The sequence below is a fragment of the Haliotis rubra genome, unplaced genomic scaffold (assembly GCF_003918875.1).
Source record: "Haliotis rubra isolate DU_JTF1 unplaced genomic scaffold, ASM391887v1 Scf1806, whole genome shotgun sequence".
In the NCBI taxonomy this organism is placed as follows: domain Eukaryota; kingdom Metazoa; phylum Mollusca; class Gastropoda; order Lepetellida; family Haliotidae; genus Haliotis; species Haliotis rubra.
The window spans coordinates 43292-63982 of NW_025765788.1; the positions used below are offsets into that span (position 1 = coordinate 43292).

Here is a 20691-nt window from a genome sequence, read left to right on the forward strand (position 1 = left end):
AATTTTATTAAACTTAGGCTTCGGTTAAGACGAAGTGCGCTCGCAACATTATTTATGGTTACGTATCATTGACGAAGTTTGAAGTCTGGCGCGGCATTAGGTCGTCTATAAGACTTTTGAGAAACTGAAAATGACCGAGCCTATCCTCAATACGCAAAGTTTCATCGCCCTCTCAGTCCTTCATACATCGTCTTCGATCCTTCGCTGATTTCGGCTTCGAACACCTTCATCCGTCGTCCAACCCGATTTAGCACCGTAAAGTTTAATGCAATAACATATTGAGTCTTCGAAAAGTCTCCTCAGAATTGCAAAATGACTATGGGCTTATCGTCTTCAAAGCCGAACGGTAAGCCGGTGAAGACGTCAACACGCCGTACAACGGTCTTCGACGGCGTTCAACAGCCAGCAGCGTTACTCCATCGTTATCAGGTAATGGCGAGAAATATTTGCGACCACGTTTGTTCTTAAAACACGACAGAAAGCGGAACATGCGATTTACGTCGTTCGTAAACATTATTGCGCACGTCAATTTATTCGTTATTGATGCGTAAGACCGCAAGAATGAAGAATTCGCCCAGCCGCTGTACCACACCGGTGATGATCATTAAACGGTTTCAGTTTGCGACACCAAAGCGTTCACGTTCTGGATCATTATCCAGTCGGAAAGAACCGTTTGACCGGTTATCACGTACCAGATAGCAGAAAGCAAAATCAATCGATGTTCATTTCGCCGAACGAACTTTCATAACAGAGATTACGAAATAACAGCGAACGTTCGAAGATTCGAACGAAACCGGAATCGCTCTTTATCGGACAAACGAATTTCTTATAGAAGAGGGCGATTCATCCTCTGACTCCTTTGAGTCTTGATCGTATAGGGCGTTGATTCATCGCGCCTGTGCCATTTTCATGACGACAGTTTGAATTTGTCCAGAAATACCAGTTGTGTATAACCGGTTCGTGGTCAATTGAAATCAGACAAGAGTCAGCGATCATCGTAATTCGAACAGCCAGTACATTTATTCCGATTTCTCCACCAGCAGAGTCGAAGGGCTCGTCGTCGATTTATATACCGACGTTGAAGATTGGATTCTATATGGCTTGCCGGTTTTTGATGACAACCATATTGATTCGAAGTGAACAACAGCTGTTCGGTGCGATTGCATTGTCGACGAACAGTCGTTTTGCGTCATCATTGAATTGGTTTATCGTTCGAATCGACGCGATGATGAGCTTAGTTAACGCACCGTTAATATTCCGTTATATCAGCAATATCGCAAACACCTCTGAAATCATCTAAATTTTCATTGCAACATGTCGATAATATGAAACACAAGATGACTCATTGAAATTCGTTATGATAAAATAACAGTGATTCTCAACAAATAAACATCATCGTTAACGCATTGATCACGAGGCGTGCTGACGACCACACAAATGCCCAATAAAATATACCGTTCATAGATTGATGCATATTACATAGCCCCTCTGACCATAAGATAAATGCATATTTCAAGCTCTCATTCATACGATAAATGCATATTATACACGGCTCTCATAAGACAAATGCATATTTACACCGGGCCTCTTCGTCTCGAAGATAAATGATTACGACTGCCTTCAAACCATGAAGATGCTTACATCGTTCTCCAAACCATAAGATAAAATGCATTATTTGCCCTCTGTTCTCATAAGATAAATGTATTTAGCTCCATTGCAAGATAAACAATATTTACACGGCCCTCTCTATTCACATACAAATGCTTCCCTGTTCATAAGATAGACGTATATTTACATTTACCTCACAAGATAAATGCATTGTCGCTCCTTCAACCATAAGATAAATGTATATTTCATTACGTTCTTCAATCCTCATAAGATAAATGATGGCTCTTCGTTCATATTTACATCGCCTTCATAAGATAAAATGGGAAGATACCATTAAGTACAAACGTATTTAAAGTCAGGAAACACATTTCGACTCAAATATCCACGAAGGTTAAAATCAGTGACTTTGTAGGATTTATAAAGCTATTGTCAAAACGTATTATGCAATCATATGACGTTCATCATTAATAGCCCAGGTACTGCCCTGCCCCCAACGATGAGGAACAATCTTTGATTGAAGTATGGCGTCTTCAGCAATATTCGATACAATTAAAAGAAACATTAAAATATCCCGTCAGATGAGGAATATTATATCCAGAGTGAAATTTAAGGGCGACATACGAGTGTTTCCCATATTGGTTATTCAGTAACACAGTCGCGGTGCACAAGCAGGATAGTGATCAACCGTAACCATAATGTTAAGACCAGCTAAGGTCGAATTTCGTAATGGTGAGTTCGCTTGGTATTTCGATAATTGAATCATTACCTCATAGCCCGTTCAACAATGCCGTAAGTTGTTCGAGGTGACATAGAGGTTCGAAGCTGCGTGAAAGTTATGAAGACAATATGTACTGGAAGATCACGGCATTGAACGAAGAAATACATTTATCGTCGACTCTGACTGTCATTTTGAACGCAAGATAGATACCTGAGTCCTCGTATTGCGGTCTACGGGGAAACAAGGCTTAACGAAGTCTTAATAGCCGACAATAACAACGTTACCTATAGTTACGTCGCATCTCATTAAGCTTCCAGAGAGCGCATCTTCATGTATCATTGGGGACAAATGAATTAAACAAGCGTGAATGGCCCGAAGAAATACCACAGTGCAGCGCTTCTGGTAAACACGGGTTACTTTCCATAAGGCCTTCGTTTTAACAACAGTTTAATTTGGCGATTCCAAACGCTTCAGATTCAGTGCATCAGCAATGGATTGGCCTGGTCTGAGACCATTTACAGATCGTCGACATATGTTGAATATCGCCGAACGGCGTAACCAAACTGACTGACCACAAAGACGTGACGACTACATCGCTATAGCTCCACACACCGAGTGCTCGTCTAGCATCAAAAGGGCGAACGCTTATCTGGTCAAAACTAAAGCAGACCAGTTTGAACCTGCACAATATACACCATTGGTGATGAACTGATTGAGGCACGATGCAAGCTGGTTATGAGCCGTTACGACAGTTTCGTACGGCGATCAAACCGACTACTGCACCAGGCCTGGTAGGATTCGTCATCATTGGTGACTGTCTTCTCCTCGACCATTGTCCGGCAGTGATTCAATTCGCTCGACCACCATTCGGTGATCAATAAGTTCGCTCGACTGTGTTATCACTGGTCTCGGCAGGATCAATACTGGCCCGTTCATTGTATCATCACTATTCGGCAGGATTCGTTCACCCGACTGTTGTTCATCGTTCGGTAGGGTTCAATGTTCTGTTCGATTCACAGGGCTTATCACTATCCGGCAGGGACTGTTCACTGTTCGGTAGACCAATAAAGCTCACCGACTATTGCATCGACCCGGTGATCACTACCCCAGCAGTATCATCACCACCGGCAGAATAAAGCAAATGTCCAGAATACCATATGTTCAACGAGCGACGCTTTATTTCATGCGCAGGCGACAACCGGAGCTCGTCGGCACACCCCGAATAATCCATCACGCCGCACACCGCGCAGTACCACCACGTTTTCAATATTGATTTCGATTGCCAGTAAGCTTCATCGACATTCCGCGACATTGTGGATATCCCGACAAACGCCGACTGAGCCCCGACCTGCAAGTTCATATTAAAGTCAGTATCATTGAGTTTTATGATATTCGTCATCAGTACGGATGTTCATCAGATAAAGTCGTACGACAAGCTGTGGGTCGCATCAACCAATTTGTTAAGCCATTTATTCATAAATCATGATATTGGTGCTTTCAGTCGGGATGAAAGCACTATTACGTATCAGTTAGGCGGAGGTTATATTAATTATTAGGGCGGATCGAGCAAATCCCACAATGCCGAACATAGCGACTTCATCATCTTCAAATGAAATTGACGTAAGCGAATCAGCCAATCAAGTCGCAAGAAATGGACGATTAGCTCACAAATGAAGGCAACATCCATGTTCAGCAGCTGAAAATGAAAATCATCAAAGCTCGACGATACCAACATAGTTTACCAATAACGAGATTTATCGTCATCAGTAGTTCAGTAGTTCGTGCAGTTCAATAATATGCGAGCCGGGGTTACGCGGTGTTTCCAGAAATCACGGGGAACAACATCACACAACCACTGCGTGCGTGTGTGTGTGTGTGTGCGTACGAGGTATGCGCGCGCGCGCAATATACAACATATATGCATATTGCGAGTACCGCAGTCTTCCGTTCATTTGGCATGAGGTATCGCCATAAGTGGTAGAATATATCAATATCGGGTACAGACAAACAATAACACATATGCACGCTATCACGTTCGTCTTCAATACACACGTCACGCGTCTTCGTCTTCATCAATAATATATATTAAACAGTCTTCAATCTTCAACTTGTTGATGGTACACGTCAAAGTCACATACGAACAATGTTCCTCCTCTTCTCCTCTCTTCTCTTCTTCTTCTTCCTTCTTCTCTTCTCTTCAATATACACGTGTCACACGTATGCCTTCACAGACATAACGCCAATATCATCACGCAAATCTTCCTCTCTTCCTCTCTTCTTCTCTCTCTAATCAATAATAATATAACAATATCATTAGCCACATAGTCAATACGTTACGTCTTCCTTTCAATAAACATATTAATATCAATATCATTGACAACGCGTTCGTTCTTCAATACGCATAAGCGTCAATATTAAACAATACCTTCAACCACGAATAAATGTTTATTATCACGTTCAAATCAATATATATACGTTCGGAGTTCACGCATCATATTTGTCGTTGTAATAATGTCACGTCATTGTCATCATTAGCGCTAGTGTGTTGCTGGCGAGAATGCTGCGACGCGTTATGTTTGCATTATTCGTCAAACTATTGACTGTTATTCTTTCTGTTCGATTTCGTGGTCAGGGTAACCGATGTGACATTGTCCTGGTGCACCAGGTTCATACAAGGGATTGATACAGCTAAAGGGACATGGATTGAAGCTCCAATGAGTAAAATAGCATCCGTGAAGAGCAGGTGCAGAAATATCGAAGGCAGGATGCCTTCGCATGCGTTTGTTGATATAGGTTCGTAGGCGATGCCCGTGCATAACAAAGAAAGCGAGTAAAATGAAGAAAACAGATATTACATCATGTCCAGCCTTCATAAACAGAACAGAGCAAATATAGACGCTCGTTATGAATCAGTTTAAAACTCACCGGAACGTTGTTAAATGATTCCGCGTAATTCTGTGTTACGAAATCGTCTTAGGTTAAAGGGAACTACTGCTTCGAACCGAAGCGAGATCAATCACAGGTTACATCCTGCCACCACGATTCACGTACCAGATCACCGTATTCATTACCAAAATAACAATATCACCGTATTACAGCATCTGTACACAGATCATCGCATTTTCGCAGATGTGTTCTTCATTGAGTCACCGTATCCTTACGATTCGTGCATCACAGATCACCAAAATATCAGATCGTCAAACAGATCGCATAGTAGCCTCGAGTCAAAATCAATACATCACTGCAATCATTGGCATCGTCGTACCGTTTATCAATTTACCACAGGTACCATCACCAGTATCGGTCATATCACTGCAATCAATATAACACGTACCCCCATCTACCGTACCGCCGGTACCACAGATCACGTACCACATACCGTAGTCAATGCATCACGGTACCACGTATCACCAATATCATCGCGTTCACATTACGGTAGTCGTACCAATATCGTCAAAATACCTTCGTTACATCGCCGTATCACAGAACGTTTCTACCGTTACCGTATCGTCATCGTACCGTCGAATCGTCAGATCACCGTATTTTCGCCGAATCACTTCATCATTAGTATCGCATCATATCACTGTACCAATATTAACACTGTAATAAATGTCATCAAGATTGTTTCGCCGAACATTGCGAAGATTCGTCGCATCAATAGCATTCATCATACCAATAGATCAATAAAATTGCCGAACACGTCAATATCATGCGTTTCGCAGACGTATCTACAGATCATTGTATCGCCGCAATTGTTGTTCACCGTACCGCAGATCGCCGCACGCTCTCATCGTCGTACCGCAGACGTCGTACGCAGTATCACGTACCAGATCAATGCATCATCGTAACGCGTAACAATAAGATTCATCAATATATCATCGTGTTTCACAAGATCATCAGCCGCAGACGTACCCGCCGCATATCGTACCGCAGATCACCGTACTTTACAGATCGTATTTTCGCAAGATCATTAATAGCATCACGTCATTATATCAATGTACCGCAGATCGTCGTACCATATCGACGTACCGCCGAATAACAGCATCTATCAAAATTGTCGATACCGAATATCGTTTACGCGATTCGTATCACGATCGAATGGAATACCAATAGCATCGGTACCAATATCACGTACCGTTTCAGCATCGACGGTATTCGCAGCATCACGTATCAATACCGTAACAATAGTATCGTCGTATCATAGTAATCGTCAGTAGTCCAGTTACTAAGTCTCGCCTAGTCTTCACAGAATGCCGAACACGCCATTGCCTTTACAACGGTCCAACAGTCGTCACGGTGCCGATGATAAGCGTATGGAGCAGAATACAATGACACGTATTAATAGCCTTCGTCAGTCGAGATTCATATGGCGACCGAAGACCAATAAAGCAGGCAATGCCCGTTCCGTCAACCGGTAGATGTCCTCTGCGGTTGACAGTCATCAGTGTTTCAGTTCGCCGTCGGGCGGTTGTTCGATAGACCATACAGCCGCAGGCGCTGCGAGAGGGTGATCAGATCGTCAATGCGTCAGTTACGTTCAACCAGTAAGTTCACGATACGCAGAAATTGTTCATGACGAGTTCTCGTCGTCGACATGCTCTCCAAAGCCGAATAGCCTTTGTTCGACAAAACGTAAACATTTCACGCGTCATGGTTCATGGTATCGTTGTACCATATTGGTCAGGGTTAATCTGATATTTCAGTTCAGATCGAAGAAATTGTTGCGGGTTCTGGCGAATTACCGTCCGCGTTTCGACGCTCGAATGACAGGCAGAAGTTTAACTTCAGCGTACTGCGAGAAAGAGACTTCGGTAAGTCGATATTACTCATGGCATTGATGAATCGTTCTGGCCCTGTGTTCATCAGCGAGTTCCGAAGATGCTGTGGAGACCCGGCGATGTTACCGAATCGCGAATTACCAGATATTAAAGTAAAATGAAGATAGCGTTCGTTAGTATGACGCCATACTCGAATCATCGACTTCAATAAACCGGACTGTACCGTTGACGGTGAGGACGTTGCCAGTTGGCATATCTTCCGGTTCAATACGTCGCCAACGTTTTTCTCCATTAACGGAATAGACCACCGACAAATGTTCCCCGAATGCGTAGATTCGCAACGACTGTGGAAGTTGGTAGACAGTCACCACGTTGCGCGAAGCCATTGTCAGAAGCCGACAAAGCCATATATCGATGAATTCAATTATCAACCTTCTCCGAAAAACAAGAACCACCAACTGGTTATCGGCAATGGAACGGTGACAACGCCGGCATCTTCAAGATTTCAGAGCGAAAGCGGGGCACAGTCTTATCAGTCCAATCGCCTCCCGGAGAACTCACGATAAGACTGTGCCGGTTAACGCATCGAAATGGTCGGCATAGTACCGGACAAAGCATCTTACAGCGAACCGCGCATACGAGCATAAAATTATCAACGCAGCGGTCAAGATACACGATGTAATAAAACAACAAGATGAAAGTGCCGAGCATATCCAATATTGGTTACGTGACCACCGATACTACTATCGTTCGTTTTCAAGTCGACAGTTACGAGCGAGTCTAGGACGAACGAAGAATAACAGAACAACAATACATGTTTAGACAGCGCATGTACAGCAGCATTAAACCCATACATCGCGCTCAACAGTCCGATTGGCATGAAGATGCCGACGCAACGAGTATGTCTCGCCCATCATCTAATATATGAAAGCCGACAGATTCCATGACAAACGATCAATATCAGATGTTGATGACCAGCATCAAACATCATGTTCATCATAGGAACTACGGTACTTTGAACGGTTTCACGCGCAACAGCGAGCATGAAAGTATACACGTTTGATCAGTCCGTCATCACGATGTGACAGAAATGGGTCAAAACATTGCACAGCAGAATCGAACCTTCGGTTATTACAAGACGCCAATAATTATCAACTTCGCGAAAACACGCGCGAGCGGTTAAGATGCTTCACATTGCCTACGAATACAATACGGACGCCAGTTTCCAGTCAAAAGGCGTCACCGGTCGCGACGCTGGCGTCGGCGGCTGATTCGTCATTATCATCACTGAATGGCTGGCCAAACATTCCAGTAGCAAACACGTCATCTTCTTCGATAATGTCAAATCATCAGACCGGTGAAACTGGTTTATAACACAGAAAGACTTACTTCCGAGTTCAGTGAGCGTTAAAGCCACCAGTTCGCTTCAACGAGTTCACATCATCGAAGAGTAGTTTGAAGAGGTAACGATGTGCCGACTAAAGACCTTTCGAGGCGTCGTCAGTTCGTCATAGCAGGTGTTCAGCATCTTCACGGCGAATCTAGCGTACAATCGTGAATATCGGCGTAAAAGTTTCTATGACGGCCGGAAGTCAATTCGATATGAAATATCCACGCCGTATAGCGATGCCACCGTACTTAAATCAGTTTAAGAAGCGGCGAATTAAAGATAAACAGCTTTATACCGTTCGTTCCTACGAGTAGTTAAAACCATGAATCGGGCCGACGGACAGCTCAGCCAATTATTAATGCGTATCCGGTACCGAGTCCATGTCGTCATCATCAATACCGCAAATCTTCGGCCTGAGATGACGATGAAAATAAAACAGCATCAGCCATAGTCAGGACACAGCGAAATTTCCTCATGCGCAACAAGAACATATATCGTTTTTACGTCAAAGCAGTGCATGACGCAACATACCGTACACCAATGAGAAGGCAGTACTCATCGGTGCAACAAGCTGATCTATTCGCCGAACACTTAGTGGAACTCCACCATTCGGGAAAAGATACGGGTCCAACATACCAGTTGAACCGCACGCATGTCGGTCATTGTTTTCGAATTCCGGAAGGGGGTTATGCCGAAACGCCAGGTTTATTTACGTTCATTGATGAACATGGTCGCAGTATTGTATCATTGCGTCTGGACCATGCGATTAAGACGATAGCCGTTCGTGTTTAGTTCCTGCCCGTTCAAAGACTTTAATGGTTATTGCAAGATTAAATCATTTGAGACGTCCTTACAGTAATATTAGATGTTCCAGTTGGTTATTGAAAACATAATGTAACGGGCCGAACTCGACAAGATCTGCCAGACTGAGTCATTCGTAGTGGGTATCACCGTCTCGAGCCAACACCTTCGGGGAAAACGAAGCAGTTGGCGATTTCGGCGATGTTATTTTCGGCAGGTCCACGCAATATGTCGACAATGCCGGGAAGCTGTTCAGGTTCAATCGCGCCAGTGATGATCATTCGTTACAGTAAATGACAGCCAGCCTGACTTCATTCGTTCATAATATTTCTTCAGGTTGTCGAGAATAGCGATGGAACAACGACTTCGGTTAATCGCCGACTCGAAATGAATAATAGCTGGTGATTTTCGTAAAGCCCACGAATGACGAAGCCGATGAATGAACATACCGAGTTGAGCAACGAATGCAATGTCACCGGGTTGTTCAGTCGTTTTTTACCTGTCATCAAAGTATCTTTCAAAAAGATATACGATCGCATCTTCTCGACCGACTGGTCGTCCGACAAGTTTTCTCGAAGAACGATAACATAGGCCGAAAATATTGAACTCTGAAGAATATTCAGGTCGGTTTGCCACGCGTATGCCATTAACGATACGACAAATAGCATCGAAACCGAGGACGCAAACAGCTTCGAACCGTAATCATAGTGAAAGAAAGACAGGTTTTGTTTGCGTCAGATATGGTCAACGAATTAAGGCGAAATATTCAAAAATTTAGACACTCACCAGTATTAAAGTTCATTGTTCATATTACGATTCATATCATGGTTTCAACATGAAGCCGCGAGATGTAAAGTTCCTTAACCTTTGCCGATATTAAGCTCAATGGTAATTTTCTGGAATCAAGTACCGAGGGCTGCTTTATCGCTGTTAACGATAGCGGTACCGGTGATGGTACAGAAGATTGTCACGATGTTTGTGTTATTACGCTGAAGTTAATAGTAACATTATATATTAATAAAACGTGGGGATGATGGCAACAGCGAAGACGAATCGAACAATACGAAGAATGTTAAGGATATGGAATTTTATTCAATACATTGAGCGACGTTAAAAGAACAGTGACGTTTGACATTATTGTAAAATTAAGTCACGTCGGCAAATCCCCATCTGTTGGCCAAACAGGCACGGGTCCGACGTGGCATACCTCTGCGAGGCGTCGCAGGTCATTTTGATTGAGAATATTCCACTTTTCTCTTGGCAAATGCAGCAGCAAGTTCTGGATAGTAGTGGGTCGTTGTTGACGTCGTCGTAAGCGCTGTCCAAACATGTCTCAGACATGCTCGATGGGCGAAAGGTCTGGACTTAAGGCTGACCATGGTATCTGGGTGACATCCTGCGGCTGGAAGAACGGACTAACATGTTGTTGCTGGACGTCACAGGTCAGTACTACCGGGACAACATCCTGGCAGCCCGTGTTGTTATATGCTCGATGCCATGGTCAGCCGTTTCATTTTCCGAAGATGATAACGCCAGATGTCACAAGGCCAAGATTGTCACCGAATACCTCCAACCGCAGAATATCGTCGGATTACCATGGTCAGCCTTAAGTCCAGACCTTGCGATTCATCGAGCATGCCTGAGACATGCTTGGACAGCGGCTACGACGACGTCAATAACGACCCACCATTATCCAAGAACTTGTTGCCATGCATTGCAAGAAGATTGGAATATTCTCAATCAAGAATGACTTGGCGACGTCTCATAAGGAGTATGCCAATGCCGGATCCGTGCCTGTTTGGCCAACAGATGGGGATTTACTCCATTATTGACTTGGTTTCTACCGTATGGTAAATTTGCAGCTTGACCCTTGGTGTAGTTTGGATCCCATACCACAGAATGTCCTTGTTTCTTTGGCATTGGGTCAAATGTATTGAATAAAAATTCCATAAGGTCCCTTTTAACATCCTTCATTATTTGTTCCGCTCTCGTCGTTCACTGTTATTCCCCTCATCAAAAGCCATCAAAGTCCGATATCCCCTTACGTTTTTCTTGATAGTATATGTGTATTACTAAGCAACCAACTTCAACATTGATAACACAAAACATCGTATTGTGTAATGCCATGCCAGTTACGTCTATCGTTTGCTTGAAAGGTATGAATTTCGAATACTCGGCTCCGAGTCGAAAGTTAGACCTCCTCGAGTACTTGATTCCAAGAAAAATTGACTCGTTGGAAACCTCTAATACTCAACCAAAAAGTTAAGGAACATCTCATATTTCATATTTAATAATGATATAGATCATAATATGAACTATTAAGGACTTTTACTACTGAAAAATTTGGCTGGTCCCAAATTTTTGGATGCGGCAATGAACTCCCCCATACCGTTAGGGCCTACGTTGACCATATATTCGGCCTCAAACAAAACCTGTCGCTTTTAGCCCACTATGATTACAGTTCAAGTGACGCTATGGACGTGCCTGTTTGTGTGCTGTAGTCGTTCGCTGCTATAATACACGTGTCGGGAAAAGACCGAAAATAGTGACACCTGAATATTCTTAAGAGGTTCAATACTTATTTACGATATGGCCTCATTGCTCGAGAAGGCGTATTGTGGACATTAGTCAGTCAGAGATCAGCGGTCGGTATATATCTTTTAAAGAGAATACTTTGTTGGCAAGGTAAAAAACTGACTAGACATACAGGTGAGCTACATTGCATTCACGACACGCCTCCAACTCGAATATAGGCGAATACATTCATCAGCCTAAAGTAGCGATTCCGTTACTGTCGACTGCTTTTGAAAATCACCAGAATAACTTCTACCAAATATTATTCCTTCAAGTCAACAGTGTAAGTCATTGTAATGACTACACCATGCTATTATATCGGCAACACCATGAAGGAATAGTATGACGAATAGAGAGAGTCAAAGAGTAACACTGTCATTTACTGTAAGCTTTGGGTGAGTCTTATCACAAATACACGATTAGATACAGACAACTGCAACATTGTCGACATATTATATGGACCGTATCACTGTCGAAATGCTGCTTAAACGCCAAGAAATCATAACTGCTTGTTTTCCCAAGGTGTCAACTTCAGAGGTAGTGATACCCACTACAGGTAATAATAGTCTAACCAGTCTGTGTCCTTTGTCAGGTTCAGCTTACGTTGCATATGTATATGTAATAATTACTGCTACAACATCTAATAATTACTGCTAGGACGTCTTAAATGAAATTTAATCTTGCAATAAACCATTAAGTCTTGATTGGTGGGGCATGAAGCAAAACAGACCTTTATCATCTTAATGTTCATAATTCTCAACACACATGTGTATGCATGCGGAGGATCACCATGTTCATGGTGTTCATGACATAAACCAGTAACAGTTTCAACAACCCTATGTCCAGAATTCAAGAAAACATATGTATGCATGCGAGTTCTAACATTTTCATGTTGGACCCATAGCTGTCCTTTTCCCGAAATGGTTAAGGTTCAGTTCTGCTATATTTTCACTATATTTTCTCTTGTTCAGGGCTGTGGGTCGGACACTTATGGACTTCCAACAAATATTACACGAAATCACATGTCCGTCCCATGCAATAATGTGAGATGAGGAATTCCCTTCGTGTTCGAATTGGGTCGTCAAACTTGTTACACAAATTGTGGAAGAGAGTACCTGGTTGCTTCTCAGTCTCTGTTGATATGTACAGTATGACTGCGTCATACGCCTTTGATAAGAAACAAGGAGCGTTTTCCAGGTTAAATAAAACGATACCAAATGTGCAGTGTGCTGTTGCGCATGGGAACTACCATGTTGTCCTGGTTATATGATATGAAGCTGATACTGTTTTTGTCCACTGCTCATCAGTCTCATCTCAGGTGAGGTTTGCAATTGTTCATAAGGATCGGTGTGTGCGGTATAGGCGTGGAGCTCAAGAAATCCTGATGCACATTGGCTATGAATTAGCTGAGCTGTCCCACGTCAGTTTACGATTCATGGTTTTTAATACTCGTAAGAACTATGTTTTGAGCAATACAATTATAAAGCTGTTTATGCTAATTGTTCATGCTTCTTAAGCTGATTTAATTTTACAACAGTAGCATGTATACATGTGGATGTCTCCTCCACTGCATATAGACAACTTCCAGCCATCATAAGAAACTTTTTGCCGATGTTCACATTGTACTCTAGATTCACCATGAAGGTCCTCGTCTTCGTTGCTGTTGCCTTTGTCTGCTGTCTGGAGCCAATGGAGCTGGCTTTCTTGACACCCTCAAGGGTCTTGGGACTAGCATCGGTGACCTCTTCAAAACCTCTTCAACGATCTGAAGACTCCACTAGCAAACGTTACCAACGCCTTAGTGGAAAGCCTGAAGACTGCGGGTACACAGCTGCTAGCCACTGGAGCTCAGAGTGAAGTCCTTTCTGTGTTATAAATACCCAGTTTCACCGTCCACGCTGAGTGGTTGGCATTATCAGAGAAAGATGACGATGTTTATACTTTCGTCTTTGGCCAGCCCCTGATTCAAGGTGTGCTGCTTTAGACCTTGCCAGAGGAAATGTAACAAATCATACACCGTTAAGCATAGCGTCTCCTTGTTCCCAGTACCGAAGTGACTTACCTTTTAACTAAAACTATCATCCATGTTATATGTCCGTAAAACATGTAAAACGTCTAACCATACAAAACGTGTTTTCACTGGAACGGGGTTGTGGAAATGCCTAATTGTTAAAGCGTCTGGCTTGCCAAGCTGAAACCCCGGGTTCGATTCCCCACTTTGTGTACAATGTTTGAAGCCCATTTCTGGTGTCCCGCGTCGTGGTATTGTTGGACTATTGCTGAAGTCGGCGTAAAACCATACTCACTCACCACATACTCACTGGTACGCGTAAATTGTTGTTCAGGAATACCATGGATCCCTATGATGCTAAGACATGATGTTTGATACTTTGAAAGTCATCTTATCTGATGTGAAATCGACTGTCATAGAATCTGTCAACTTCTGTGCCCTTGACAAATGTTATAATAGATGATGACGAGGTCTCTTACAACGATGCATTACTTCGACACGTCAACATCTTCATACCAATCGGATGTTGGAAGCGATATTGATAATATAGGTTTAATATCTGCTGTATACATACACTGGGTCAGGACTAAACATGTACAGTTGTGTTCTGGTTATTCTCGTTCACAGGTCTCCTAGGCTCGCTCGCTAATGTCGGCAAAGGGAAGTGAGGTACCGTCATGAAATATCAGTAGTCACATGCACCAATAATTAAGTCTCTTCAACACTGCATATCTTATATTGACTGTATACATGGTGTATGCTTAATTCCCTTCGATAACGATAATTTTCTATCTCGTATGCACTAACTTGACTGGATCCCAGTTTCACTATAAGATATATATCCAGTATTTCCTTCTCCCCGATATTTCAATGTCCCCGTGCTCAACAGCGTCGCTGGTGGTATCAGCAAGTTCCTCCAGGAAGGGAAACAGGTCTCTCACTTAAATCACCCTCCACGCTAGAATACGAACATGCGTCCCATGCAATCATGTGCGAGGCGACCAAGCGGAAAGGATTGTCATCAGTCTAGATGACTTGGGTGACTCCTTGTCCTCCTGTCCTAAATCAGCAGATTAACTGATGTACGTCCTGTTATTTACGGACTGCCATATAGTAAAGCTTTTCAGAACAAGTCTACATATTTCTGTAAATAACGATGCGATATACCGTACATTAATATTATATATAATTCGTTCAGCCTCTTGACTGGAGTCAGCAAGTTCGTCACTGAGAGGCAAAAGTCTGTCGTCGCCAAGCTGTCGGACCCTCTTGAGCTCCCTGTACCACTCCGCCATGACAGCCCTCACTGGCATCGCCCCAGAGGATCACCAGCATGGACTTCCTCAAGGATGACCTGTCCACGATCCTCACCAGAGCATTGCCGATGATCCTCAGTTGGTGAGTTCTTGTTTTTTTTCAGAGAGAGGTTGATAAGTGGTCATTCATGTTACTTATAGTCTTTATCTATCCTTTTCTAACCAATAGCTTGCTGTATGGTGAGTAACTATCCCCCTGCTCCTAGTCCTATTGGCGGTTGTGATCCCTACACACGACTTTCAGGGAGGCATTTGTGAGTGGATATTCCGCTGACTTCAATCGTTGAGAAAACGTTAGCGCGTGTATCATTGTAACTCCAGCTCGTTCCAGGATATACTAATAACAACATGCACACAGTCCCTCCTGCGTCCAACGGGTACAGTTGGTTTACAACTAAGTCAGTGTTCTTGGAAACACTCGCATCATACTAATGAGCCGTATCTTCATTTTGTATTGTATCTGAAAAGTAAGTACTTGATTCGAGTAATTTTGTTTATGTTGTTCAGGTCTCCACAACATCTTCCAGGACTCACTTCCTGTGGGAGACTCCTTACAAAGAACCCAGGACAGTTCCTCATCAATGCCGCTAAGGGTCTTATCAGCAAACTTGGCTGCAAGAGATCTGCTCTCGCAGACACGCTGGCTTCAATTGTACAGAAGTTCGCCTCCCTCTTCCTGCCTGTCATTCAGGCTGTCAAAGAGGTACGGACAGTAATTCATAGAACCCTGTGAATGCAACCTGATCTAAATGAACTAAATATATCGTCTCTTACAATTAATATATAATTTTAACGATACCATAGATATGTACGTAAATGTGAATTTACGTTGATCCGAACAAAAATATTCAACTTTGGAAACATAATCAGGTGACAGAATGTCCATGAACTATTTCTACATATATCATGAACTATAGTTAGACAACTGTATGTAGCACGTGGCCAATCTAGGATCCACCTCTCCGCCGCTGCCTCTGCGCTGTATGGATCTATCAAACCAACCCTTGACCAACTGAGCACAAGCCTGGTGAGCATATCCAAAGCTCTGAAGGACAGCGCCTCCGAGTTGGTAAAGGACGGGCAGGCGGCCTTGAAGGCACTCGCTGCTGCAGCTGGAGACATGGCTGGTGGGTTCACAGTGCTATATATATGAATCATATATGATCGACTGGCAGAAGAGAAAAGCCCATGTCTCTTCCCCGGTGTCATTGTATTCTACCCAAATACGCTTATATCATCAACACAATTCAGATATACCGCTGTAAACGTGACTATTGTTGGACCATTTTGTAAGCATATTGAAAATGGCGTGATGTACCATTCAGTCTATGAAGATAAATATAAGTGCAGGGTGAACTCAAAACAAATGCTAGTTATTTGTGAGGGTACAGCGATCTGTGAGGGTACATTGATCTGTGAGGGTATGATCTGTGAGGGTATTGATTCATGAGGGTACATACAGTGATCTGACTCCAGAGGAGCACATTGTCTGTGAGGGTACAGTGATCTGTGGAGGGTACAGTGATATCTGGGGTACAGTGGTGAGAGGGTACATATCAGCGGAGGGTACAGTGATCTGTAAGGGTACAGTGATTCCGCGAGGGTACAGTGATCTGTGAGGGTACAGTGATCTGTAAGGGTACAGTGATCTGCGAGGGTACAGTGATCTGCGAGGGTACAGTGATCTGTAAGGGTACAGTGATCTGCGAGGGTACAGTGATCTGTGAGGGTACAGTGATCTGCGAGGGTACAGTGATCTGCGAGGGTACAGTGATCTGCGAGGGTACAGCGATCTGTGAGGTGCTACAGTGATCTGTGAGGGTACAGTGATCTGATCTGTAGGGTACAGTGATCTGTGAGAGGGTACAGTGATCTGTGAGGGTACAGTGATCTGTGAGGGTACAGTGATCTGTGAGGGTACAGTGATCTGCGAGGGTACAGTGATCTGTGAGGGTACAGTGATCTGTGAGGGTACAGTGATCTGTGAGGGTACAGCGATCTGTGAGGGTACAGTGATCTGTGAGGGTACAGTGATCTGTGAGGGTACAGTGATCTGTGAGGGTACAGTGATCTGTGAGGGTACAGTGTTATGTGAGGGTAAGGTATCAGTGAGGGTACAGCGATCTGTGAGGGTACAGTGATCTGTGAGGGTACAGTGTTATGTGAGGGTACAGTGATCTGTGAGGGTACAGTGATCTGTGAGGGTACAGTGATCTGTGAGGGTACAGTGATCTGTGAGGTACAGTGATCTGTGAGGGTACAGTGTTATGTGAAGGTACAGTGATCTGTGAGGGTACAGTGATCTGTGAGGGTACAGTGATCTGTGAGGGTACAGTGTTCTGTGAGGGTACAGTGATCTGTGAGGGTACAGTGATCTGTGAGGGTACAGTGATCTGTGAAGTTACAGTGATCTGTGAGGGTACAGTGTTATGTGAAGGTACAGTGATATGTGAGGGTACAGTGATCTGTGAGGGTACAGTGATCTGTGAGGGTACAGTGATCTGCGAGAGTACAGTGATCTGTGAGGGTACAGTGATCTGTGAGGGTACAGTGATCTGCGAGAGTACCGTGATCTGTGAGGGTACAGTGATATGTGAGGGTACAGTGATCTGTGAGGGTACATAGATCAGCGAGGGTACAGTGATCTGTAAGGGTACAGTGATATGTGAGGGTACAGTGATCTGTGAGGGGACAGCGATCTGTGAGGGTACAGGGATCTGCGAGAGTACAGTGATTAGCGGGGTACAGTGATCTGTGAGGGTACAGTGATCTGCGAGAGTACCGCGATCTGTGAGGAATACAGTGATATGTGAGGTACAGTGATCTGTGAGGGTACACAGATCTGTAGGTACAGTGATCTGTGAGGGTACAGTGATATGTGAGGGGTACAGTGATATGTGAGGGTACAGTGATCTGTGAGGGTACACAGATCTGTAAGGATACAGTGATCTGTGAGGGCACAGTGATCTGCGAGAGTACAGTGATCTGTGATGGTACAAAGATCTGTAAAGATACAGTGATCTGTGAGGGTACAGTTATCTGCGAGAGTACAGTTATCTGCGAGGGTACTGTGATCTGTGAGGATACAGTGATCTGTGAGGGTACAGTGATCTGTGAGGGTACAGTGATCTGTGAGGGTACAGCAGGATGTAACCTGTGAGTTGTAATGAATCACTTCCGGATTCTGAAACAATTAGTTCCCTGTATTCGCTTGATTCGTAACACAGAATTACTTTACGGGGGATATCATTTAACAACGTTCCGATTGGGTTTTAAACTGGTTCATAACGAAACGTCTATATTCTTTATAAAACACGGTTCCCTGTTTATGAAACAGGACTTGAATATATATATCTGTTTTCGCTGTTTTACTCCTTTCTTTTGTTGCTTCTACAGGTCAGACATCACTTCAGCAGACCCTAGAAACTTTGTTGGGCTCTCAATAAATCAACCAATAAACACATACAGGAACATCCTGCCTTCATTTTCTGTATGGCAACACCTGCACCTGCTTCTACTCACGGATACTATTTTTTCTCATTGGAAGCTATTGTATCAATCCCGTGTATTGTATCAATCCTCTGTATGTCCCTGATGCTCTAATACAAGTTTAACAAAGTATCACATTAGTTTATAAGTGAACCAATTCCTGATACAAAAGTCAGAGCTGGAAGATAGCGAAAGTCAATGGATTTGACCAGGATAAGTGCCACCGCTACCAAAACATAACACGTCTGAAAACAAACATTCGCCAGCCAAACACACTGCGGCACTGTGTGAGTGTGTGTGAGAGAGACAGTGACGTGTGACGTGTATGTGTAACGTGCGTATGTGTGCGTGAAAGAGACTCAGACGTGTGTGTGACGTGTATATGTGTGTGAGAGACAGACGTGTGACGTCTGTGTGTGTGACGATGTAAATATTTGTGTGAGAGAGAGACAGAGATGTGTGACGTGTGTGTATGACGTGTATACTAGTATATGTAGAGAGACAGAGACGTGACGTGTGTGTGTGACGTGCATATGCTTCAGTGTGTGAGACAGAGACAGTGTGACGTGCGATAAACATGTATATGTGTGTGTGAGAGAGAGACAGGCGTGATGTGTGACGTTGTGCATGTGTGTGTGTGAGGAGAGAGACAGGTGACGTGTATGGTGTGTATTAGCGAGCTGACGTCTGTATGTTTGATTGATGTGTGTGTGGCGTTGATGTCTGAGGAGAGAGACACGTGCGACAGAGCGGGAGACAAAGAGATATGAGAGAGATATTGTGTGTGCCGTGTGGATCTCTGTATTTGATGTATGGGTCCCGCTCTGTCCACAGAGACGCCTACAGAGCACATGTGTGTTAGAGACCCAAACGCGTAATGCTTCAGTGTGACGAGAGAATTCAAAGATGTCGACGTATGTCTCATGACTGTACGTTCTACACCATGCTATGAGAGAGAGACCCATTCTACCCGCTTTTCAAAAACGATGTCTACCTCATGCCAAATGAAACGGAAAGGCACTCGTACATTGCCTCCACCCAATACCAAGTCTTGCTTGTCACATATATGTATGTGCGCGCGCGCACGCACACACGCATACGCACACACACACGCACACACACACACACACGCACGCACGCACGCACACACACACACGTAGTCTAGTTTGATGTGATCTTCAGTGGTGTTCCCATGATTTCTAAAACCAAAATAGTGTACTGCACTGTAGCCCCAGCTGCCATGTATGTAGACTACTACAGACTACTACAGACTACTACAGTAATGACATCACATCCTCGTTATTGAGTTAAACTATATATGTTGTATCAGTCCAAACTTACAATGAATGTCATTTGTACCATTTTTCAAAATATGACATGGATGTTGCCTTCATTTTGTAAAGGCTAATCGTCCATTTCAACTACGGCACGGTTAACAAGTGGGTGATTGCTTACGTCTATTTCCCCACATACAGGCAGAGGTGACAACATATTGTTAGGATCACTATGTGTCAGCATTGTGGGAGTTTGCTTATAGATCCACCCTATAATGAATAATATAACCTCCACCCTGCTTAGGTACATAATAGGCATGGTGCTTCATCCCACATTTTCTGAACTAAAGCACAAAGAATATCATATGAACATAATTAAACTATTAACTAACTCAGTGGACTGTTCATTACAAGTCATGTTTCTGGCTTGTCATGCCTTTGACTTATCTGAGTAGACATATATTTCTCCATACTAATTGTAGGTCTCCATATAAAACAGAGGTCAGCGCGTTCAAGTGGAGCTGTTGGCCTTTGATGCAACTAGTATATGTGACTTACTAAGGTCAGAACAAGTCAACGTTTATCGGATAATACAATGTCACTTGAAGAATGTCGATAAACTACTATGTCAAAATCAAATATTGAAAACATGTAGTGAACGTCAGAATGAACACTTTGTACACTTGAATAAATACCTTAACACGTCAGTAGTTATTCCAGAGACATTTATTC

General features: G+C 43.4%; 2 long non-coding RNA genes across 2 annotated transcripts; both read left to right on the forward strand.

Moving 5' to 3' along the window:
- The first annotated feature begins 13144 nt into the window (after positions 1-13144).
- Positions 13145-15264, forward strand: LOC124273467. Its single transcript, XR_006897659.1, has 4 exons — positions 13145-13187; positions 13501-13722; positions 14508-14549; positions 15079-15264. It is a non-coding gene; the product is annotated as an uncharacterized LOC124273467 (long non-coding RNA).
- A 457-nt stretch (positions 15265-15721) lies between these two features.
- LOC124273466 lies at positions 15722-18669 on the forward strand. Its single transcript, XR_006897658.1, has 3 exons — positions 15722-15899; positions 16132-16323; positions 18593-18669. It is a non-coding gene; the product is annotated as an uncharacterized LOC124273466 (long non-coding RNA).
- The last annotated feature ends 2022 nt before the right edge of the window (positions 18670-20691 follow it).